This window comes from Vulpes vulpes, chromosome X (genome assembly GCF_048418805.1).
Source record: "Vulpes vulpes isolate BD-2025 chromosome X, VulVul3, whole genome shotgun sequence".
NCBI classification, from domain to species: Eukaryota; Metazoa; Chordata; class Mammalia; order Carnivora; family Canidae; genus Vulpes; species Vulpes vulpes.
In genome coordinates this window covers 103760031-103785582 of record NC_132796.1, presented here as the reverse complement: position 1 = coordinate 103785582, position 25552 = coordinate 103760031, and the positions used below count along the sequence as shown (strand labels likewise).

Sequence of the window (25552 nt, the reverse complement as noted above, 5' to 3'; positions counted from 1 at the left end):
CAAAACAAGTCAAATGGTGAAATCCAGCAAGAAAAATGGAGTGGCAAATATTTGCTAAAGTCAAAAGGTAAAACCAAATTCTTGTCCTTTGCCCTAATGTTCAATGGTATTTTTGTTTTGTTTTAAAAATATGAAGATTGATGTCCTTTCAGTGACTAGTACAACAGCACCCAAATAAAACAAATGATAAAATAAAAACTCACTTAATTGACTGATAGGCTCGAGTTAGTCACTGCCAAGTTTACAACTTTCCCACAACTCCAAGCATTCTTTCGTTAAGAAACAGGATTGTTTCCTCTGCCATGATGACTGTGGGTAGCTTTCTGGGTAACTACAGTTCTGTATTCTTACATAACTCACTGGGGAATACCAGCTCCCTAAATCAAAGCAATGACGGACTAAGGATGAGCCTAGATCCACAGAATGGGACAATTCTGATAGAAGCAACTAGAGAGTGCTGGCTGTCTCAGAAGTTTGAGAGGAAGTACTGAGCTAAAGGCTTACTAATACCACCCTCACTCCTACAAACCATTACCCAATCATGTCTATTTGTCCTGCAAAAGAGTCTCCAGACCTTTTCCTTATAAGCTCATTTCTGCAACCCCAATTTGGCCCATTTTCACTTCACATCTACACTACTTCATCAGACATGCCCCCTTCTTCATAGAGCTGCCAGAATTATTTTTCAAATGTACCACCTTGAATGCATCACTCCCTTTACCCTACACCTTCCTCCAATTTAATCTAAAGGCCAAATTTCTAGCCTGAAATTCAAGGCCTTCCCATCAGACCCACTTTTCACCTTCCCCCATTCTCAACTCTGGCTTTGGCAGACTCCTAGCCTCTGACATTTGTCTCCACTGGAGAAGAACAGGTCCTTTGACTCATGCCATCCTCCTCTTAAACCAGAGATTCTAATTCTGGCTGCACCTGCACAGCCACTAGTGACGTCTGGGTGCCCCCCCCCAACTGAGTTCTCTCTGATGACTCTAATATGTGCAACCAAATTTGAATACCCACTACCCCAAATTTCCATAGCCCATAACTGTGCAATAAGTTTAGGGTGCAACCAAGAGTCTTGGGGAGGGGTGGTGAGAGCTGTTAAAACACAAAGTGTTGGGCCCCAACCCCTGTGTTTCTGATGCACTAGGTCTGGGGTGGGCCCATGAATCTGTATTTCTAACAAGCTCCCAAGTGATGCTGATGCTGCCAGTCCAAAAACCCCACCTGGAGGAATAGTGGTCAGTAGTTAAAATTAGTATGATGATATAGTACAGATATGTAGTGTCTACATATCGCATGCACACTACATTTGGCAAAGGAGAATGTACCACCTTCTGGAATCTCTTCCATGAATGGCACACTTGGGCTAGGAGTCAACACTCCTGACTCCGTCCTCCTCCCTCCCTCACTAGGTTCAATGCTCTCCACCACAGCCTTCCTGTGTCTCCAACAGCTTTTCCGATTAGAAGTTCCGTGCTTGAGAGATCACTTCTGTTATTAATAACTCCCAACAGCAACTAGCAGGCTTAGCAAAGTGCCCTGCACATAGAGTAAGCCCTCAGCAAGCATCTGCTGATCTCATTTCATGAAGTTCTCTGGCTCCTACTTTCTTTCTTTCTTTCTTTCTTTCTTTCTTTCTTTCTTTCTTTCTTATTTATTTATTCATTCATGAGAGAGACACAGAGAAAGGCAGAGACACAGGCAGAGGGAGAAGCAGGCTCTGTGCAGGGAGTTCAATGAGGGACTTGATCCCATGATCCCAGAATCATGACCTGAGCCGAAGGTAGATGCTCAACCACTGAGCCACCCAGGCGCCCTGGCTCCTACTTTCTAAGCTGGGTTTGGCCGTCCGGGCACGGTTCCCTCACATGTGGGCAACCGGGCAGCCCTGCTCCAAGCAGCAGGCCACAGAGTCACTCCTTCCCGGCAGCATGCCCTCTGCTGGAACCCACTACAAGCACAAGCGTGAATGCGCCAAAGAAAATTACAGGGGCTGTGAAAAGTGGAAGGAATGGTCACTTCATAAGGGAACCCAATTCAACTTTCAAAGTGGAGGTAAAAAAAAAATGTTTATACGGTACCCCTGGGCTCCACTGCCCATCTCACAACCCAGGGCGGCAGTGAAGACCCAGCAGTCAGGGAAGTCTCAAGTCCATTGCTCTGCTAGTGTGAACACCTGCGCCAACAGTCCCCCAAGGTTTTTGTGCTGAGGTCCTCCTTTTTCCATAACAGAAAATCCACAAGTAACTGAATGACAGGGAGAGAGGAGTTGGGGGGAAAGAGAAGATGAGGGGCCAAAGGGCCTTCCAGCTCTTTCCCCACAGCTCAAGTGGGAGGAACAAGGCTATCGGAGGCCTCGGGACTCACCAAGCCTGTCTCTACCTATGACGCAAATACACTGCAACGTGGTTGGATGGTTTTTTTTACCATGTCTACGATGGACAGGAATTTCTGTACGGTCAGGTCAGCAGCAGAACATGCTATCAATGGTGATGGTGACCACAAGGCATGCGTGGGCTGTGCATTCATTTGGTCCACTACTGGCAGAGACTAACCTGTGATCGTGCACTGGAATCCCCAAGGCTTGCCATGGACTGGACTCAGGGGAGAGCTTATTTCTGTGCCCTCCCCTACCTTGTCTAAAATCTGCCACTCGGGGATCCCTGGGTGGCGCAGCGGTTTGGCGCCTGCCTTTGGCGCGATCCTGGAGACCCGGGATCGAATCCCACATCAGGCTCCCGGTGCATGAAGCCTGCTTCTTCCTCCGCCTGTGTCTCTGCCTCTCTCTCTCTCTCTCTTTGTGACTATCATAAATAAAAAAATAAATAAATAAATAAAATAAAATAAAATAAAATAAAATAAAATAAAATAAAATAAAATCTGCCACTCCTCACAGAGGCAGGAGCACAGGTATGGTCAATCAGTGAAACCATGTAGTGACATCAAGAAAACATATATATAAGTTTATCTAATAACAGGTGTAATGATGAGTATATGTAACAGATCCATACATAAAAATTACTTTATTATTTATTTTTTTATTGGAGTTCAATTTGCCAACATATAGCATAACACCCAGTGCTCATCCTGCCAAGTGCTCCCCCACTCAGTGCCCATCACCCAGTCACCCCAACCCCCCACCCACCTCCCTTTCCACTAATCCTTGTTGGTTTCCCAGAGTTAGGGGTCTCTCATGTTTTGTCTGCCTTTCTGATATTTCCCACTCATTTTCCCTCCTTTCCCTTTATTCCCTTTCATTAATTAATTAATTAATTTTTTATTGGAGTTCAATTTGCCAACATATAGCATAACATCCAGTGCTCATCCCATCAAGTGCCCCCCTCAGTGCCTGTCACCCAGTCACCCCCACCCCCCACCCACCTCCCTTTCTACCACCCCTTGTTCATTTCCCAGAGTTAGGAGTCTCTCATGTTCTGTTTCCCTTTCTGATATTTCCCACTCATTTTTTTCTCCTTTCCCCTTTATTCCTTTTCAATATTTTTTATATTCCCCAAATGAATGAGACCATATAATGTTTGTCCTTCTCCGATTGACTTATTTCACTCAGCATAATACCCTCCAGTTCCATCCACGTTGAATCAAATGGTGGGTATTTGTCGTTTCTAATGGCTGAGCAATATTCCATTGTATACATAGACCACATCTTCTTTATCCATTCATCTTTCCATGGACACCGAGGCTCCCTCCACAGTTTGGCTATTGTGGACATTGTTGCTATAAACATTGGGGTGCAGGTGTTCTGGCGTTTCACTGCATCTGTATCTTTGGGGTAAATTCCCAGCAGTGCAATTGCTGGGTCATAGGGCAGATCTATTTTTAAGTCTTTGAGGAACCTCCACACAGTTTTCCAGAGTGGCTGCACCAGTTCACATTCCCACCAACAATGCAAGAGGGTTCCCCTTTCTCCACATCCTCTCCAACATTTGTTGTTTCCTGTCTTGTGAATTTTCACCATTCTCATTGGTCTGAGGTGGTATCTCATTGTGGTTTTGATTTGTATTTCCCTGATGACAAGTGATGCGGAGCATTCTCTCATGGGCTTGTTGGCCATGTCTATGTCTTGCTCTGTGAAATTTCTGCTCATGTTTTTTTGCCCATTTCATGATTGCATTGTTTGTTTCTTTGGTGTTGAGTTTAATAAGTTCTTTATAGATCTTGGAAACTAGCCCTTTATCTGATACATCATTTGCAAATATCTTCTCCCATTCGGTAGGTTGTCATTGAGTTTTGTTGACTGTTTCTTTTGCTGTGCAGAAGCTTGTTATATTGATGAAGTCCCAATAATTCATTTTTGCTTTTGTTTCTCTTACCTTCATGGATGTATCTTGCAAGACATTGCTGTGGCCAAGTTCAAAAAGGGTGTTGCCTTTGTTCTCCTCTAGGATTTTTATGGACTCTTGTCTCACATTTAGATCTTTCATCCATTTTGAGTTTATCTTTGTGTATGGTATAAGAGAGTGGTCTAGTTTCCTTCTTCTGCATGTGGATGTCCAATTTTCCCAGCACCACTTATTGAAGAGACTGTCTTTCTTCCAGTGGATAGTCTTTCCTGCTTTGTCGAATATTAGTTGACCATAATGTTGAGGGTCCACTTCTGGATTCTCTATTCTGTTCCATGGATCTATGTGTCTGTTTTTGTGCCAGTACCACACTGTTTTGATGACCACAGGTTTGTAATACAACCTGAAATCTGGCATTGTGATTCCCCCAGCTATGGTTTTCTTAAAAAAATTACTTCTGATATATAAAATAAATAGGCTTTAAATAGGTGAGCTCTATAACCAACCGTCTCCTTTATTCATATTTTTTTTTATTCATATTTTTTTCAAGTAACTCTGGAGCTCTGGAGCTTTTCACTCTGAGTCTAACCATAGACCCAATGGGACACATTCTATGAGCAACCATATCCCAAATGGGATACATTCTATTGATAATAGATGTGGTTGGTAACCACATCCCTAAGGTATCCATTCCTTGGGTGGTCACCTTCATTTGTGTTCTAATCCTTGATGTCTTATCAGTTGTTTCTCTTCTAATCTACCTCAGTCTCAATGCCCCTTTCATAACCCGTCCCCTGACCTCTGCTTACTACCACCTGCCATAACATGTTCTGTGGGTTTTTGTTTTTCAGTAAACTCTATCCCCAACACAGGGCTCTAACTCATGACCCTGAGAGCAAGAGTCACATGCTCCACCAACTGAGCCGGCTTAGGTGCCCTTAGAATGTTCTGTTTTTATAGCCAACTCAAGAATGCAACACATACTTGCAGTTGCTCATAATAAGCACCGGGTTTCAATATACAGAAACCAATTATAAGACTTTAAAAACCATAACCTTTTCACCCGGGTTTCCTAGAGAGCTGGCCAAAATGAATAACTGCATGGAGGTTCTGGTGTTAGGTCCATGTTATTACAAGCCATGTGATAGCCTTTGGCCCAAAGCAATCAAACTCTGACCTGGATATTGGCTCAGAGTTGGCATGAGTTCACCAATTGTCACTGTTGCTAGTGACACCATAAATACAATGGTCAAAGAAGGGATCATTGGGTTGTAGGGCAGGGAATTTAAGTCTGGGGCCCCACTCCACTGCAAAGATGGCATGATGTCCCAATGGTGGCAAATAAAGCAAGCCCCAGCCCAATAACCAGCCAGTGGTTAGTAGAACCTTCCACTTTTTGGGGGCGGGGGCAGGATACTAATTACATCATTCCAGGAGAAGCACTTCCTTTATGTTACTAGAGCTGAAAAACAAACACTGTACCTCTACCTGCAAGTTAACAGTAAAAAGTGGCTGATATATTCTTCTTTTATATATTCTTTATATTTCTGAATTCTAAAGGATTTTTAAATAGATTTTTGGGGCAGTTTTAGGTTTGCAGAGAAATTGAGCAGAAAGTAGCAGTTTCCATATACCTCCTTAACACCTCCCTCCCAACTTCCTCTGTTAACATTTTGTATTACCATAGTAAGTTTGTTAAAACTGATAAGCCAATATTCACTACTGTTCCTGAAAGTCCATAGTTTCCATTAGTGTGGTGCATTTGACAAGATGTTGACAAATGTTGAACATCTTCAACCCTTCACAGTACATGCTGAGAAGTCAGTGAGTACCTACCTACCTTAGCTCAAGACGACTGTAATTGCTTTAGCTTTGTAAAAGGAAGTTTCCTAGGATCATAATACCAATCATTCATTTCTTTTTAATGATTTCATGGTTTCAGAGCCCATCTCTACCATAGCTCATAAACACATCCAAGTCTGGTTATCCGAAAACCCACTGTTCACGACTCTCTAACCTCCAGCCTGGCCCCAAACTTGAAAGGCGGCTGAAGAAATTATTGTACCACAAAGAGAAAAGTAAGAAAAACAGCCTCTGAAATGGTATCTGACATGTTGGAATTAATCAGTCTGTTGACAAGTCAGTCTGGAGATGTTTATAAAAACAGCTTTGTTATGAGCAGTGTAAGAGCAGTAGCATCAGGAGATGGGAAAGATGTGGAAGAAGAAAATGGGGAAAGAAGATGGGGCAGGGCAGACACAGTGGCAGTCGTGAGTGGCAGATGGACACTACGTGGACAGAGCGATAGCAATGAAGCAGACTGCCAGCTACATGGAAGAACAGTGACGTGGACTCTTTTCGAGGGGGTAAATGATGAAGGGACACAGTGCATCTCAGTACTCTGGTCCTTATATTGCCTAATTATTCTTTCATCTCAATATGTCAATGGGAAAGTAACATTTAGCATATGAAAAGCTTGTTTTGCACATGAGCATGGAAAGATGGTGCGCCATCCACTCACAGAAAGTGCCCTCTGAAACCCCATTTCTCAAGGCATTTCTTCCTGTATATTGATTATGTACATACCCAAGTTAGAGGTGTAAGTATATAGAGATGCAAAATACTCTCGTTTGTTCATTTTTACTTTAAGTGTGAAGCAAAATTCAAACCATTTTTATTTGTCCTGTTTTTGGGGGATGTGACAGCTTACTGTAACTATTTCAGAAGAAACAGAGACCACTTTTCTGTTTTTTATCATAATTGTTTCTTTCTTGGCAGGGATCTAAGTTTACAAAGTGGCTCTCACACAAGAGCAGATCAGTGGTTGCCTGAGGATGGAGGCAGAGGGAAGAATGTGCAGTCAAAGGAGCACAAGGAAAGTTTTGAGGGAGCAATAAAAATATCCTACATCCTGATGGTGGCAGTGGTTCCATGGGCACATAAATCTGCCCAAACTCATCAAACTGTATGCCTTAAGTGGATGCAGTTTATCGTATATAAATGATAATCAATAAAGTTGACTTTAAGTTATCTTGATCATTCCACAATGTACACGTACATCACATCACCACGTGGTTTCCTTTAAACATACAAAATTTGATTATTCCTTAATAAAGTAGGGGAAAAATTCTATACTAAAAAAGGCTCTAGCTGAACAAAGGGAGGGCTCTAACAAAGGCAGACAGCTTGATCTGTCAATGCAAGTATAAACGTTTGCCTCCTATTAGTTTGGCTGCTTGGTTTCTTTGCTCAGAATGGTTAGGTGTGCTTACTATATTGCAAAACTCCTTCCCAGTTCCTTCCTTAAAAGAGGCAGAGCTTCTTTTGTAGCCTAGAAGAGCAGGGCCTAGAATCCGAAAATTTGAACTGACCCTGGCATCTGGAGATGCAGAACTGTTGACAAGGAACTTAGTGTCCCGTTAGCTTCCAGAAGCTATCTCACTAAGGAATTTATCATTGTAGTTACTTGAAACTACAGTTATTTACAGTCTATTTCTTAGAAGTTGTTGAAAAACATTAAATTGTGTTAATTCAAATGTCTTGAGTCCACCACTCTGGCTTAGTGATACAGAAAGTTTGGACTTTATGATTCGTATGTGTGTGCCTGTGGGTACTCTTTGGTCTCTAAGAAACGTAGGGGGGACACCTGTTACTTCCCTTCACCTGGCCACATAAAAGTGCAGATGATTGATTATACCTAGGCAGACACTGGCAATCAGCTTCACAAACACGAATGATGTGTAAAACCAGATCTGGCAGCAATTTACTGAAAAACCAAACCTCGATGTCTTCCTAATAAATCACACCTTTCAAATCTGACAGGAGTCAAGCAGCCTTAGCTACACTCTCAAACTGAAAGTGAACAAGTCTTAATTAATCAAATATAGAAATTTAGTTTTGTACCATCCTCATCAAAATCATCTCAGTAATAAAACTTGTGTATTCCCAGCTATCTTTTTCTTAGTACTGAAAATTCAATTTAAATCCTTGCAGGGGGGATCCCTGGGTGGCGCAGCGGTTTGGCGCCTGCCTTTGGCCCAGGGCGCGATCCTGGAGACCCGGGATCGAATCCCACATCGGGCTCCCGGTGCATGGAGCCTGCTTCTCCCTCTGCCTGTGTCTCTGCCTCTCTCTCTCTCTCTGTGACTATCATAAATAATAAAAATTAAAAAAAAATTTAAATCCTTGCGGGTATCACAAATTCTTGTGATTACAGTGTGTATGGAACGTTTTCTGTCTTGGAACATATACGTAAGACTCAGAGAGTTTTTATGTGGGTAAATAAATTATGAATTCGACAAGCACCAAAGTGCTGACAACAAAGACTTATTCTGATTGTTCTTTTTGCTAGGTTTCGCCGCATTGAGAAACCAGTACACAAGTATCTTTCTGTGCATTTTATATCTACAGCAATTCGAAGATGAAGTGCAAGCAAATCTCAGTGCCTTGAATACAGAGGAAAACCCATTTTCAGAAGAGAAATATGGTATCCTCCAGGAAGCTGGGAAGAGCTGCTTGCTCAGTGACAATGCACACACTCATTAGCAGGCAATAATGAGGAACAGCCACAAAAAAACTACTTAACACACCCCTAGGCAAGGGTACAATTTTCTCATTTGTTCAAATGGTAAGCCCTTGGCAGTGAGTATCCAATCCATATTCATTATCTCACGTAGCTCTAAGCTTTGCTGGGGCCCTGGCTGTGAAGAAGGGAGGATGTCCTGCTTGCTGGTTTGTGTGTATATGCAGCCCTTGGAACCTCTGCGCATCGCAGGTGGAATTCTAGTTGACCAGTGACTCTGCTCTATCAAGTGACACCAGCTCTCCTTACCTGACACTTGCTCTGGGGAGCAGCTTCCCAGCCTGGCCCGTAGCAGGCAGAAAGGACCTGGCCCGCCCGGGGTGGGGCAACTTTAATACTGGCAAGTGGGGTCAGGGGAAGACCCAGCAGTGGATGAATGGGACGAGGTGGCTATACAGAGGGCCCAGCAAAGGGCAAGGGGGCAGTCAGCTGGACAGCAAAGAGAGTAACCCCAAGAGTGAAAGACATGCAGACAAAGGAGACACAGAGAGAGAGAGAGAAAGAGAGAGACTGAGAGCTAGGGAGCTAACAGGAAGAAACGAAGAAGGGCAGGGGAAGAAAGAGAGGAAAGACAGGAAAGCTTGGGGAGGTATTAGCACCGGATTACAAGAGGACTCTGTGTACCTGTTTTAAGGATCCCATACTGCCAGCATTTGCTATAATTTGCTAACTTCCTACTTAAATCTGGAAGCACATGGAATCTTTAAAATGTTTTTCCCATGATTTTAACAGAGACATTCCATTTTATAAAGGAAAAAATACTTGCATGCAACAATTGCTGTGGTCTTCCAAACTACCACGTGGAAAAACTCTTATAAAGTCATTTTTCATTTCTGCAACTATAGGCAGATCTGATGTGCCTTAGTACTTGCTACTTGCCCCATAAGCCAGGGGAAATTAAACTGAGGTCTAGATGCACAGGAGCGGTTCCCGCCACTAACACTCAATTTCAATCAAGCAAACAAGAGGACAAATTCCTGTAATGCTCCCAGTTTTTTTTTTTTTTTTTTTTTTTTGGTAAAGTCTTTGCTGTTGTATTTTTTTCAGTTCTCTCTATGCCCAGTGTGGGGCTTGAACTCACAACCCCGAGATCAAGAGCCGCAGGCTCTACTGACTGAGCCAGCTAGGCACCCTTGCTCCCGACTGTTTTGACCATTTTCTGGAATTAGGAAATACCTGGCCTTTTGGTATCTTTTAGTATAGTCAATATACTTCCACCATAAAAGTCCGTTCTTTTGAGGGACAGGCCAACAAAAAGTTCGTGACTGTGAAGAGTTTTTAAATAAAAACTTATCTATGTACAGAGAACTTAAAACGTCAAACTGGAACTCCAACGTTAACACGTTATATCACCTAGGAGCAGATGCTCGACCTCTTTGAGCCTCAGTTTTCTTGTCCATAAAATGAGGGGGAGTGGGTCCTGCCAGCCCTTTCTGGCATGGGAATTCTATTACTCAATTTGGAGGGGGAGAAATTTTTTTTAATTTATTTTTTATTGGTGTTCAATTTGCCAACATATAGAATAACACCCAGTGCTCATCCCATCAAGTGCCCCCCTCAGTGTCCGTCACCCAGTCACCCCCACTCCCTGCCCACTTCCCTTTCTACCACCCCTTGTTTGTTTCCCAGAGTTAGGAGTCTCTCATGTTCTGTCTCCCTTTCTGATATTTCTCACTTATTTTTTCTCCTTTCCCCTTTATTCTCTTTCACTATTTTTTATATTCTGGAGGGGGAGAAATTTTAAGGAGCTTATGTGATAGTTCTCCAACTCCCTGGCACTCTTTCCATTTCACTCCTTAGGACCATGACTTCTCTCTACAGATGCAATAGTAACTCAGAAAATTTTTCTGTTAAGTTTTTAAAGTAATAGCTTAGGCTACATTTATAAGTTGGAGATCTTGCAGCAGACTCGAACTCACCACTGTATTTAAAAAAGAAATATAAAACACTGTCACTAATTTCTGGGTGGTGGGTTATAACTGACTTTTCTATTCTTCTTGAGGCTATTCTGTATTTCCCTACATTGAAAAAGTACCACTACTGCCATTAAAAAATTGGTTTTTTGGGGATCCCTGGGTGGCGCAGCGGTTTGGCGCCTGCCTTTGGCCCAGGGCGCGATCCTGGAGACCCGGGATCGAATCCCACGTCAGGCTCCCGGTGCATGGAGCCTGCTTCTCCCTCCGCCTGTGTCTCTGCCTCTCTCTCTCTCTCTCTCTGTATGACTATCAAAAATAAATAAATAAATAAATAATTTAAAAAAAATTGGTTTTTTGAAAGGATTAGCGCATTCTTGCAAGTTTTATCAGATCTCTCAAGTCTACTCTAAAATGATGGGGGGGGGGGAATCCCTGGGTGGCGCAGCGGTTTAGCGCCTGCCTTTGGCCCAGGGCGCGATCCTGGAGACCTGGGATCGAATCCCAAGTCGGGCTCCCGGTGCATGGAGCCTGCTTCTCCCTCTGCCTCTCTCTCTCTGTGACTATCATAAAAAAAAATAAAAAAATAAAAATAAATGATGGGTTTTTTTTTTTTTTACAAAATCCATATCACAATGTGTGCCCATATCCAGTGGCTGATCATCCCAGTAGTTGCTGGCTATAGTCCAGTCACGACATTATTATTATGATCAGAATCTATGGCTCTCAGACCTATGTGGAAATCAAAACATACATTTTATCTAAATAACATTTCTTTTTTCCCCCCAGCATCCTGGCCCTTGAGAATCATGGTTAAAATTCCTTTCCAATTTAAAGTAAATGAAATGAAACATGAAGTCCTCCTCCTACCCACGGGGGGGGGGGGGGACTGCTTGCCAGACAGAATATGATTGCTATCGGGCTGTTTTTTATTTTTCCTCTTGTTATGCTTGAAATCACAACACATCAAAAGTTAAAATAAATATTTAGCTGTCAAAACAAAACACACACCCCCATATGGAAAACACAAGTATGAGTTTGATGACGTTAATTATAAAAACAACTTCCACAGCAAAAACAAATATTTAAATTGTTTAAAAAGATGACAAAACCAAACGCCGTCATTACTAAGTCCTATACAATAGTCCTAGGAAAGGTAGAAGGTGAGCTGTAGAAAGAGTATAAACAGGGACACCTGGGTGGCTCAGCTGTTGAGCGGCTGTCTTTGGCTCAGGGCATGATCCCAGTCCCGGGATCAAGTCCCACATCGGGCTCCCTGCGAGGAGCCTGCTTCTCCCTCTGCCTATGTCTTTGCCTCTCTGTGTCTGTCATAAATAAATAAATAAAACCTTAAAAAAAAGAATATAGATACAATTAGGTTACTTCCAGTTTCATGGTTATCAAAACAGCATTTGAAAAATTCAAGTAACGGACACCTGAGTGGCTCAGGGGTTGAGCATCTGCCTTCGGCTCAGGTTGTGATCCTGGAGTCCTGGGATTGAGTCCCACGTCGGGCTCCCCACAGGGAGCCTGCTTCCCCCTCTGCCTATGTCTCTGCCTCTCTCTTTCTGTGTCTCTCATGAATAAATAAATAAAATATTTTTTAAAAGGAAAAAAAGAAAAAGAAAAATTCAAGTAAGATAGCAAATGAAGTTCTCCAAAAGGACAATTATAGGCTTAGTTTGGGTAGATCCTGAGAACAAATTCCCTGAACTTAAATCTCATCAGTGGAGTAAAGCACAGTGATTCACCTCCCTACTCTCTACCTGAATATAATCAAGCATCTGACACACTACCTCTGAAATCTCTTTTTATCCAGGACCAGTTACTACTCACCTTTCCACAGCATGCACAACTCACCCCCTTCACCAATCCCAAGATAGAGAAAGCTGCAAGGCAGTGGCTTAGTCATGGGACTTATGTTCAAATCCCAACTCTGCCACTTAACTTGTGCAATCTTAGACAAGTTACTTTGCTAACCTCATCTGTGAAATGTGCATCATTACATTGCAGAGCTGCTGGAGGATTGTATTACACAGTGGGTATAAATTCAACTAGTGTATTTTCTAGAACTATAGCAGGCCTTCAAGTTATGTCAGTTCCCTTTCTCCCCCTACTCCTGGCCACTTACTTCCAAGTTATGATCAAATTTAACATTCATGGTTTTAATTACTGTCAGGCAAACTCAATGGTTATATAGGACATGTAGTAATTTTAACTTTGTCAAGTGACCTTTTGAATGGCGCATGCCACAAGGGAGATGGGACGACGACGTTGCGCTCAAAAAACCATGAACTTCTGAGAGGTAAGATGATCTTAATTTTGATGTCTGCTTGCAACCCTGACCAGCTGTAAGACCTAAAGCAAGTTGCTTTGCCTCTCTGAGCCTGGTTCCTCATTTATAAAGTGAAAAGAATATAGAATGTATAGAAGTGCCAGGCACAGAGCAAGTCCCATAGATAGCAGCTCTTACTGGTCTTTTAATTATTCAGGTCGATGTACTAGGACCAGTCGCTTTTAAGACTGATCGGGTGAGCTCAGCAAACATTCAATGTCATGTCAAGACAGTTACTGCTTTCTACTCTTCCTGAAATGACGCTTTACTGCATTGAGTGGAGGGAATTCCATCAACCTCAACACTACTGACATTTTGCGTCAGGTAATTCTATGTTGTGGGGGCTGCCCCGGGTGACCTAGACTGTTGAAACAAAATCCTTGGCTTCTACCTGCTAGACAGCATGCCGCATCCCAATTCATCCCAGCCAAAAATGTACCCAGACATTGTTCAATGTCCCGTGGGTGGGGGGGAACTGCCCCAGTTGAAAACCACTGATCTAGCACTATCCACAAACAGGGCAATGCACAAAAATCTCAGAAGGTAACTCAGCAGGAGGGTGAAGGTTTACTAGAGCCACTATTCAGTATCCTTTACTCGTCTGGGTTCCACCATCCATTATCCGTAATCCAAAGCTGACCACAGAAGAATAATTTAGCTTGGCCTCATTTGCTGTCATAAGATGCTTTTAAGTCACAGGCAGGGACACTGGCCTGGCTGCTGTCTCACTACCGCACGATGTGATATAAAATCCTGAACTTCAATATCAGGAAGTCTCTTATGTCCTATGTACTTCACATGAAACCTACTCTTTTTTAAAAAGGCCGTTAACCTTTGTATACATAAACCCTTAAGATGACTTATAAATCATGTTTTGACCCAAAATGAAAAAGTATGTCTTAGTTGGGAAGGTGAAGCACTATTTATACAATGAATATTTCTCTGGCAAGAAATGACTACACTGTGTGCATGGTTGAAGCATGTTTGATGCACATAAAGTGCTATGCTGATGCCCAAAAGACTCTGGACACCTCTTGACTATCCACAACAAATTCACAGTCTGCTTTTTGTTTTAATAACTGTCTCAGAAGGCCGGAACCATTTTTTATCCACTGTGTATCCCTGCACCTAGCACAGAGCCTCCAACACAGCCCGCAACTCAATAAATGTTTGTTGAATAAGTGAATGGTCATATATTCTGCTTAATTAAGTACTCCATTGACAAAAAAAAAGAAAGAAAAAGAAAAAAAGAACCTTTCTTTGCTCTCGTTCAACAGAAGCTGAAAGAAAAGATCTTTTTAAGAGAAAATAATTATAGTCTACTCCCTTTTACCCCAAATCCAAACAACTGGAAAGTTCAATTAACCAAAAAAATTTTGTAGGCAAAAGTTGGGGAAAGCAGCCAAATAGATAAGGCCTAAAGTTCAAGCAAGCACAAACATTTGTTCAACTCCCAATGTTGCTGGCACCAGAGGGGGAGAAGGGGAGGGGTGTGGGGCAGAAGGGAACCAGGAGGTGGAGAGCAGGAAAACAGGGATCAGCCTCTGAAGGTTGGCTTCCATTCTTTCAACAAACTGTTTTTTTTTAAATGTCAAAGCTTTAGCGGTGAGGGTCAATTTCTTATGCAAAGGCTCGATTTGCAAATTATTCTTCAAATGGCTATAAGCAAGATCTTTAAGAATACCTAGAAAGATATTTGATAATATTTTTGTGAATTTCTGAGGTTTCTTCATCTTTTCTTCCCCTCTCCAGTCCTGCAGGGCAAACAACGGGTTCTCAAAAAGCTGAGTAAAGACATCCATTTACTCCTTTTGTCTGGAGAAACTGAAGTCTCCACCACCCATCAATAGGTTTCCTTCTGTAAAAGATTTTACCCTTCTCGGTGGCGTTCTACTCATAAGAGAGAAAACAATCAGACTTAAATTGTATTTTTAAAATGCACTAGTTTTAGACTGTTGCCTGTATATAGAATGTGCTTCACGGTAGTGTTAGAGGTGGTGCATATATAGTGCTTATTTAAACACATTTTTATCAATCTGAGACCAGAATCTCTATTTCCACTTAAAACATTTCCAGTTTTGTATTTCCAGTAAACAAATAATTATTTAACTGGTTCATTCATTTGGTAGATACTAAATTAGCTCCAATGAGCTGGCCATACAAGAGAAATTTTACCAATTTAAATCTTACACAAATTTTTTGAAAGTTTCACTCAAAAATATAGACTTGGTTAAAACACACACACACACACACACACACACAACGCTTTCCTTCTCCAAAAATCCAATGGGGAATGGAAGCATAGAATTTCAAAACCCATATATGGTTACAGATCCTATATAGTAGCCTTCCACTACATACTTATTCCGAGGCAGTTTGCACAAATCATGGGCTATCTGACCAATTTCCTGTTGCATAAAGATTATATTTGCTCTTAAAAATGTTAAATAACCATTTTTAAAGACTGAAGGTAAAGGCTAGATTGGAACCTTATGTAACCAAAATGGCAAAGCACATATAGCCTCACCACATTAAAAGCGTATGTCTTTTTAGTATGTATTCTTTTTAAGAAAATATGAGCACGAGTTTCCAAAGGCAAAGCTACCATCCCAGAAGCCCTTGCTTCTTCAGTGTAAAGAACGGGGAGGGTTCTGTTCCTGGAGAAGATAAGCTAGGGAGGGAAAGGCTTTGCAAAATTCCAAGGGACTCCAAGGGACTATTCTGCAAACGTTCACATTTCCAAGGAATAACATCAAATCTACATTAGAACTGTCTTAATCAAGATAACGAAAAAAATTATTCCTGCTGCTCTATAAGCTTGCCATTGATTTGATAACCCAGGAAGAATTACAGGCAATTACAAAATGATGGCTCCAATTAGGAAAACTGGATCTATTCCAAATTCAAATCAAAGGGGCCTCAGATAATCCCGATGGAATAATTTAAACAAATATAGAGGACTTCCAGCAAAGACATACGTTTATTCTATTTCTACCTCTTCTAGAAGCCAAGCAAAATGCTACCACGACTTATCTCATGCTCTTCAGGAAATTAAAAAAAACAAACCTGGGGTCTCCCTTACAAACCTTGTTCTCTCTTCTTTTCCCAAGGGGTCTCCCTGGCACAGGGTTTTTATTGTAAAGGGCAAACCAAATAAACCTGAGAAACTCGCACGGTCCCCAGTGCAGAAAATAACATAGCACTGAACACGAACCACACAGTCTTTCCTTGCTCATTTGCAAACCTCTACCTAGTCCTAGACGGCTGAGAAGAGGCCACCAGGAATGGAAGAGAACGAGAAACTTCGAAAGCAGAAACCTCCCTCCCAGAACCTAGAATGGACAGCACCTTGTAGGGATCTCGCGCTTTTCGAGACGCAAAGGTCACACCCTGCAGTCTTGAAAATCCACCTTCTAAAGCTCAACCCACGTGACAGAACCTTCCTCTTGCTTCTCTAGCTTCCACGCTGGAGCTGAAATCCCCCACTCTCCCCACCCCCATTCGCCAACCCCAACCCCCGAGTCATCCCCTCAGTAGGAAGAAGCGCAGCGGACCCTCCCCGCCCCCCCATAGTCTCTCTACACCCCACCCTCAACTCCTCCAGCCGCCCCCCAGCATCTCCGTCGAGAAAACCCTAGCGAGCCGCTCACTTCCACAGCCCGTTCGTCCTCACCCCCGTCCTCTGCGTTGTGCCAAGCCCTGAAGGTCCCCCCCTCGCTCCCGCCCCAACCCCGCCACCCCGGGGGAGCACGCCCAGGGCCCCCCCCCCGCCTCGCCTTCCTCCGAGCCCCCCCCCGCCCCGGCATCCAGGCTGAGAACATGCCCCACCTTGTCCCGCCCCCCACGGCCCGCCTGCCTCTGTAGGAAAACCAGGGGTCGCTTCCCCAACCCACCCCGGGCCCCCGCTCCTCATCGTCAGCGGAGAAAGCACCGGGAGCCCCCCTGGCGCGCCCGCTCCCCCGCCCCCACGCCACTCCCTCCCCAGTCGCTCTCCATCCCCACGCCCGCCACTCCGGTGGCGCCGGCCCAGGGCGGCCGAGGCATGCACCCGAGGGGACCCCGCGGCCCCCCACCCCCGCCGGAAGGCCGAGGCCCGAGGCCGCAGGTACCCGCCGCGGCAGGCGAGGCGGCCGAGGCGGCGGCGGCGGGGCAAGAGGGCGGCCGCTCTCCCGTGCAGCGGGCCGGCGGGCAGGAGGCACACACGCACGCACGCACACGCAGAGAGAAAGCGGGCTTACTGCCTGGCGATGCTCGCCCGCGCAGCTGTCTCAGCGTCGGCCGCTGCCTGCACCGAGGCCGAGGCGCGGCGGCGGCGGCGTCGGCTGCGGACTGAGCCCCCTGGGCCGGGCGCTGGATGTAGGGCGCGGGAGGGGCGCGAGGGGAGGGGCGCACGGGGGAGGCGGGGAGGGGGCGGGCGCGCGCGCGGGGGCGGGGCGCGGCGCGCGCCTGCCCGGGCTCTGCCCGCGGGGGTTGCGGGGCGCGGCGCGCGCGCGGGAGTTTGCCCGGTTCGGGGCGGGGGTGCCACGCACCCCGCGCGGCCACGTGTCCCGCTTCGGGAGCGGCTGGGGTGCAGGCGCGGCGCGGGCGCGCGGGGGAAGGTGGCTGCGGGGAGGCGGAGGCGAGCGCTCCCCTCACCCCCGTGAAGGGCGGCTCAGGCCTGGAGCCCGGAGGGAGGGCGAGCAGGGGGCGCTCGGGGCCCTCCTCCCCCCCCCCTCGCGCTGCAGCCCTCGAGGCCCGCGGGGAGTCACGAGTCACTGCAGGCAGCCGGGGCCAGGGCCGGGGAGGTGGGAGCAACAAAGAGTCTAGCGAAGGTGGCCTCACCAAGGGCCTCCGCTAACCCGCGCACTCCCTGCCCAGCGGTCGGGGTCCAGGGTGCGCCCGGTTTGGGCCCCGGACTGCCGAACACCCTGACCGCTGTCGGAGCACCCACCGGCGACCCTTCCGCTTAGTGACTAGCTGGTGGGAGCGAAAGGAGCTCCATCTATAAGCCTGATGCCACCATCCAGAGGGCTTTCCATGACTCAGAAAAGCACTGATGGCAAAGCGGCACGTGGCTACTCATTTCATTCACCCAACATTTGGTTTACTGAGCCCTCACCACGTGCCAAGCACTGTGCCAGATGCTGAGGCTACAGCGCAGAGTCATGCGGAACACCATCCACCCTGCTCTGGGAGCTGGCAATCTAGTGGGGGAGACATGACAGAGAAGTGAGAAAATAATCAAATTTGGGATAAGGCCTGTGCAGGAAAAGAAGAGTTTGCAGATTGTGTGGTTAGGAAAAGACGAGGTGACGTTTAAGGTGAACCGTGACAGGACAGAAGCAACCATAGAAAGATCCAAGGAAAAGCCTTCCTGAAAGAGGGAGCAGGTGTATGAAGGCCAGTAGGAAGATGCAAATCTTGATGCCTTGGGATTAAGAGATGTTGATTGTGATTGGCACTAGCAGAGCCCCGGAGAGAAGCATAATATAAAGCTGGAAAGGACAGATTGGCAAGGACCAGATCTCGTACTGTGTCCTAGGCGATGGGCAGACAGTTTTATTCCAAAAACAATGGGAAGACCTTTAAATGAATGAATGAATGGCTTTATCCCAGGGCATGACATAATTTCATTTATATTTATTTTACATTTCTTTTTCTTTGGAATAATTATAAATTCACATATATTTCTAAGAACTAATACAGACAAATGCTATGTACAGCTTACCCCACTGCAGAACTACAGTACGAGATCACAACCACAACATTGACATTAGTACAATCTACTAATCTTACTAAGATTTCCCTGTTTTTACTCTGACTCGTGGGTGTGTGCTTTAATTCTATACAATTTTATCACAGGTGTAAGCTCATGTATTCACCACCACAATCAAAATACAAAATAGTTCCATCATTACAAGGATACCCACTGCCCTAGTCCTCCCCCCCACCCAGGTCCTTCCCTATGGGCAACCATTACTCTGCCCTCCATTTCTATAATTTTGTTATTTCTTGAATGTTATGTAGATGAATCATACAGTATGTAACCTTCAGGGATTGGCTTTTTCCCCCCTCAGCTTAATTCTCTTGAGCTTCATCCACATTGTTGCGTGTATCCATCACTCTTTCTTTTTTACTGCTGAGTAATATTCTGGATATCATTTATGTATATATATTTTATTTATTTATTTAAATTTATTTTTTATTGGTGTTCAATTTGCCAACATATAGAATAACACCCAGTGCTCATCCTATCAAGTGCCCCCCTCAGTGCCCGTCACCCAGTCACCCCCAACCCCCGTCCACCTCCCCTTCCACCACCCCTAGTTCGTTTCCCAGAGTTAGGAGTCTCTCATGTTCTGTCTCCCTTTCTGATATTTCCCACTCATTTTTTCTCCTTTCCCCTTTATTCCCTTTCACTGTTTTTTATATTCCCCAAATGAATGAGACCATATAATGTTTGTCCTTCTCCGATTGACTTATTTCACTCAGCATAATACCCTCCAGTTCCATCCACGTCGAAGCAAATGGTGGGTATTTGTCGTTTTTAATGGCTGAGTAATATTCCATTGTGATTTATATTTTTAAAAGATCGCCTTGATTTTGGACTCGATGGAACAGATTTGTAGAGGAAATTGGAATTCAAGTAGAGACAGCATGGTGGGGACAATTGTTTTGAGACCTTTCACCGTAAAGGGGAACAGAAGAAGTCGAGTAAAACAGGAGGGACAAGTTGGGAGGAGAGAAGGTTGTCACATCTCTCTTTTGAATTTGAAGAGGTGAGTGCATGTTTAGGAATAAGCAGGAGGGAGGCACTGCTGATAAGAGAAGTGCTCCCCAAAGTCCCTGCCCAGACAAGATGAAATGAGAGCTGGATACCAGGCAGAGGATGGGCCCTCGACCTGCTCAACTGCAGTCTCCACTGTAAGACCATGGAGGTACGTGCTGACGGGGGGCTGGGTAGGAGCAGCTGCCTGTACCTATAGTTCAAGCAAATCCTGTCTAACGACTTCTGTTTTCTCCCACGGTGCACGAACTGGGTGCTGGCCTCCCTTAGGAGAGACCATAAGCCCTTGCAAAGTTCCCTTCTGTCTTCCTGTCACCAGTGGCTTGGGCCTTCAGTTTTCCCATTCTAAGCCCTCTGAAGCACTAAAGTTTGGTCTTTCTAGATGGCAGAAGAGGCTCTAGCTTCACACTTGCTAGGAAAAGAAGAAGCTGATCTGCCCCACTCTGATCCCCAGAAGGCTCTGAATAATCAGGAAGTTCCCAGAATGGAATACCGGCTGGGCATCCAGCCCAAAAGTAGCCAAGAGGCACCGAAAGATGGAGGGCTCTGAATGGAGGGCCCTCTCCCGAGAACCTCCTGGCCAGCCTTTGGCACTCAATTGGTGTTATTTATGGTTCATTTTTCACCAGATCTCTTTGTTCATCCCTTCCCTTTCTCCATCTTTCCTTCTTTCCTTCCCCTTACTTCCTGCCCCCCAACCTTCTTTCCCACCTCTCCCCGTGTCCTTCCCCCCTTCCTTCCTTCCACAGATACTCATGATGTGCTCCTGGTAGGCACAAGGCACAGATCTCCCACATTGCCCTGGCTGGGTCCTGTCTGCCTCTTAACACTTCATCTCCTTGGATTTGAACTCAGCTTTCGTGGGTCATGGAAACACATTGTTCCACTTAAAATATGTAGGAGACTGTTGCAGAATAAGCAAAATGAATAAAAGGAGAAAGGTTGCCCAAACTGAACTTGTGTGCTACATTCTGGTAATGTTTTGCAGCATTAAGAAGCAAAAATAAATTACACAGACTAAAATCAGATGGTATGATCTCAGATCTGATCTTTTAAATTTTTGTTTTAGTAAAGAAACAGGCCAGACGAGAAGGGTCTTAGATTTCAACAGAATTTAAAACACCTTTGGAAGGAAATATGAAGCATTTATAAGCATACAAAATAATCAAGTCCTTTGCCTTCTCTTCAGAAAGTGCCACTATAACTAATGATTCTAAGTCCTCAAGTGGGTATTACTATACCAGTGTATTATTCTACCAGACAGTTTATTATTCATAAAAGACAGAGAGAGAGAGGGGCAGGGACACAGGCAGAAGGAGAAGCAGGTTCCCCCCTAGGAGCCAGGTGTGGGACTTGATCATGAGCAGACATGCTCAACTGCTGCGCCACCAACAGGTCCCTCTACCAGACAGTTTATATGCGTCCTTTTATTTGGTCCTCATTTTATTTGCTCTTCACATTAGATACTCATCCCCACTCTATACAGATGAGAAGACTGACGCTCAAAGAGGTTCAGCAACTTTGGGGTGAGGACTTCAAACCAAGCAGCATGGCTCCAGACCCCAGAGTCCAAAGCAGTATACTATATTTCCAAAACCATGAAGCAGGAGAGAGTTCATTGCTTTTACTATGGTCATCCAAAGTGGCTGATTCTTTCTGGTCAGTGATTCTTTTTTCCAAAGTAATGCCGAGTCCTGCATCTCAATGACTTTTCCCTATCAATGAAATCCATGAGATTGAAGTGTCTTGGTCCACCAGGGCCTCAAGCCTACAGATGATCGCTCCATTTCATGATCATCACACATGGTAGCCATGATGGAACCTGGCTCACCTTCCAGTGAGCACATCTGCCTCTCTGGTCAGCCTTACCTCCTACTTCTTCCCCCTCAGACTCAGTGGGCCAGCAGCCTGGGGTCTAGGAGGAGCTTGAAATACATCCCGGGCCCTCCTCTCTAGAAAATTTTGTTCCTGCAGTTCCTTTGCTGACACCGTTTCAGCAACTTCTAGACATCTCCCCCTACCTGCCCACACCCTGGCCTGTTTCTCACATTCCTTGTCTTCACTGATGGTGTGCCACCCACCCAGGTATCCCCACACTGGACTATTTTAAAGCAAATGCAGCGCATCATATTCCATCCAGAGATAATTGTCTCTGCCTCTCTCTCTCTCTCTCTCTCTCTCTCTCTCGTCTCTAATAAATGGATTAAAAAATATTTAAAAAATAAAATTTTTATTTTTTTTAAGATTTTATTTATTTATTCATAAGAGACACAGACAGATAGGCAGAGGGAGAAGCAGGCTCCATGCAGGGAGCCCGACGTGGGACTTGATCCCGGGTCTCCAGGATCCTGCCCTGGGCTGAAGGCAGCGCTAAATCACTAAGCCACCGGGGCTGCCCTGAAGATTTTATTTTAAGTATTCTCTGCACCCAAAGTGAGGCTGGAACTTACAACCCTGAGATCAAGAGTTGCATTCTCCGCTGACTGAGCCAGCCAGTCATCCCCAACTTTCTTCTTTTTTTTTTTTAAAACAGAAGTGCAATGTCATTATCACACCCCAGAGCAATTAACTAAAATTCCTTAATATCAGCAAATACCCAGTCAAGATTCAGAACTCCCCAAATGTCTCCCAAATGTTTTTTACAGTTTATTTATTCCAACCAGGACATTTTTAAAGCCTCATTTATTATATTTGGTTGATGTCTCTAGTCAATGCCTCTTAGATGAATGGATGCATGGACAAATAAATGAATGAATGAATGCTCCCTACTTTCTCTCACTAACACATCTTCACTTGGTCCAAATTCTACCCTTTTTACAAAGACCCATCTAGCTGATGCCAGAATCTGCTCGAGCTCCCCTCTGATACCCCAGCTAAACACAATCTCTCCCTTGTCTCATAACATTTTTCAAAATAGCTATTACTCTTATTACATTTAGTCTTATATTAAAGATTTTGTGAAGACAGCTTATTTCTCCTGTAATGTTTTTAGCTCCATGAAGTCAGTAATATACCTTCATCATCATTGTTGTGTATCTACTGGCACCAAGCACAGTGCCTTGCCCCTATTAAACAACCAAATAAATTATTTCTAAACTGAATGAAGTTTAATTGAGACCAATATTCACAGAATCCTTTGTCTCCCTCAGGTACAGTGAAAGGACCAAACGCTTTGGAATCTTGCAGACATGCATTCGAGCTTGGCCACCTGATGGTTGTGTGGTCCAGGGCAAATTACATACTCAGGTGTCTTCAAAGTATTTTGCTGGTGACTATACCAAGAAGGAAAAAAAAACTTAAAACAAAACAAAAAACAAAAACTGCTTTTGCTCTCACGCTCCCTAACATATCTAAAATTTTTCATCCTTGTAGTTACAAAGGAGGTTATTTTTAGTATATAGTAAATATCGATATTCTAAAATAAAATGGTTACATCACTTTTCTGAGTCTGTCCAATTGAATCTGAATACAATGTCCATTTCATACACACCATTAGCTATTTTAAAAATACATGATTAAGATCTTTAACAGTTGGAAATTGTACATCATTCCCCTTTTCCCCTTTCCACTTCTCACACAAAATGTTGTCCTAATGTAATATATTTTATGCTTATAAGTCTATTTTTGATCACTCTGTACTTCTCTGTGACAAAAATATGAACATAAATTAAAATCTCCACCACTACCATCACTCCACCCCTTACTCCTGCCTCTGGCAACCACCAATCAGTTCTCTGTATATATGGGTTTGGGGTGTTTTTTGTTTGTTTAGATTTGGCATATAAGAGAGATCATACAGTGTCTTTCTCTTATTTCACTTAGCATAATGCCCATGGGGTCCATGTATGTTGTCTCAAATGGCAAGATTTCATCCTTTTTTTTATGACCGAGTAATATTTCATTTTATTCCATATATTCCGTTTGATACCAGAATTTCTTTATCCATTCCTCTGTTGATGGACACTTAGGTTGTTTCCAAACATTGACTATTGTAAATAATGTCACAATGAACATAAGGGTGCAGATATCTTTTCAAGTTAGTGTTTTCAGTTTAACTCCCAGAAGCGGAATTACTGAATCATATGGTAGTTCTATTTTTAATTTTTTTATTTATTCATTTGAGAGGGAGACTCCCCACTGAGTAGAGAGCCTGACTTGGGGCTCAGAGTAATGACCTCAGATCATGACCCAGGACAAAGGCAGACTTTTAACCTACTGAGCCACCCAGGCGCCCCTATTTTTAATTTTTTTTGAGGAATCTCCATACTATTTTTATAATGGCTGCACAAATTTTCATTCCACCAATATAGCCAGGACAGTTCAAATTAACTTTTAAAATTTCTTATCATCATAAAGCTCTATGTGTTAGAAAAAAAAAGTTTTCTGGGTAGAGTTAGCCTTAGTACACAATTGACAAAAGAACAAATATTTTATAAAGTCTGAAAAATAATCTAAATATACAATGCAAAGAATGTTTTAAAAATGTATCCCTAGAGATAGATGAGATGTTTTTCTTTTTTTTTTTTTTTTTTTTTTTTTGAGATGTTTTTCAATTAGTTTGTGCGTCTGTGGATAAATATGACCTGTTACTAGAATGAGACAGAATTCAGTATTGATTTTATTTTGATCCATTTTTTTCACTCTTTAAAAACAGAAATGCTAAGAAGTTTTGTTCACAGAAATAGGTAGAATGTAATGAAATGTTTTTCTCATGGCATAGTCACACAATTATTTGTATTTCTTCTGAGTTATGTACCAAAAATTCCATTGCAATCTATCATCAAAAATTAATTTTAATGATTTATTAGCTGACAATTCCATTAGCACCTTCAGCAGTTTTGTTGAAAGCAAAGAATTAGAAACCACCTGTGTTGCAAAAGGGCTTGTTAGGTGGTGATTAGGGTCATTCATTCTTCCACACCAACACCCTGATTTTGGCTGTACCCTTTGGTTGGTACTGGGAGGTTTCTGCCCCCCAACCACCCACCCCATAGGCTATGCACCAAAGTCAGATTAGCAACAGGGGTGGGCGGGCAGGATTGTCTTTCTTTTGTAAAATGGGAGAAAGGCTTTGAGCCAGAAGAGGTGAGAAAGAGAATCCACCTGGCAGAGACTCCATGTTCTCAGGAGATCAATTTTAGTCCAGAAATTGATTTCTTTACAACGGAATGTGCCCAGGGACTCCTGGGCAATTCTTCACGTATACCCATTGATATTCGTGACCTAGTTTAACTTAATTTACCTCATCCCAGTTTCCACAGCTGCAATTTGGGGCTGGTGTTACCTGACTCACAGGATTAATGTGAGGATGGAATTAAATTACACATTGCGTGTAAAGCAACTAGCACAAGGTCAGACGTGGTGTAGATAGATACTCAGCAAATATTAGTTTCCTCCCCCACCTTTCCACCTCGACATGCCCGTTTTTACACAAGCACCCTTGATAATCCTTTTTTTTTTTTTACAGTCTAAAAAGCGTGTTTTAAAAATGTCATGTGGCCAAGATGACACATGAAATCAATAAAAGTGGGCTGAAAATCCAATTCAGGACATTACCCTGTGCATTATTTTTAACTTTCAGACATTTTTATTTATTTATTTATTTTAGTTTTTTTAAAGATTTTATTTATTCATGAGCAACACACACACACA

General features: G+C 43.7%; 1 protein-coding gene across 6 annotated transcripts in view; it reads right to left on the bottom strand.

The window, feature by feature from the left end:
- Positions 1-17535, bottom strand: part of FHL1 (four and a half LIM domains 1) — a 63558-nt gene extending 46023 nt beyond the window's left edge. For 2 of the 6 annotated variants that reach the window (XM_072743951.1, XM_072743956.1), the window contains exon 1: positions 16785-16836. The gene's annotated coding sequence lies outside the window, so the exon portion shown is untranslated. The other 4 variants (XM_072743954.1, XM_072743949.1, XM_072743955.1 and 1 more) reach the window with 4 other exon arrangements.
- Between the last annotated feature and the right edge of the window lie 8017 nt (positions 17536-25552).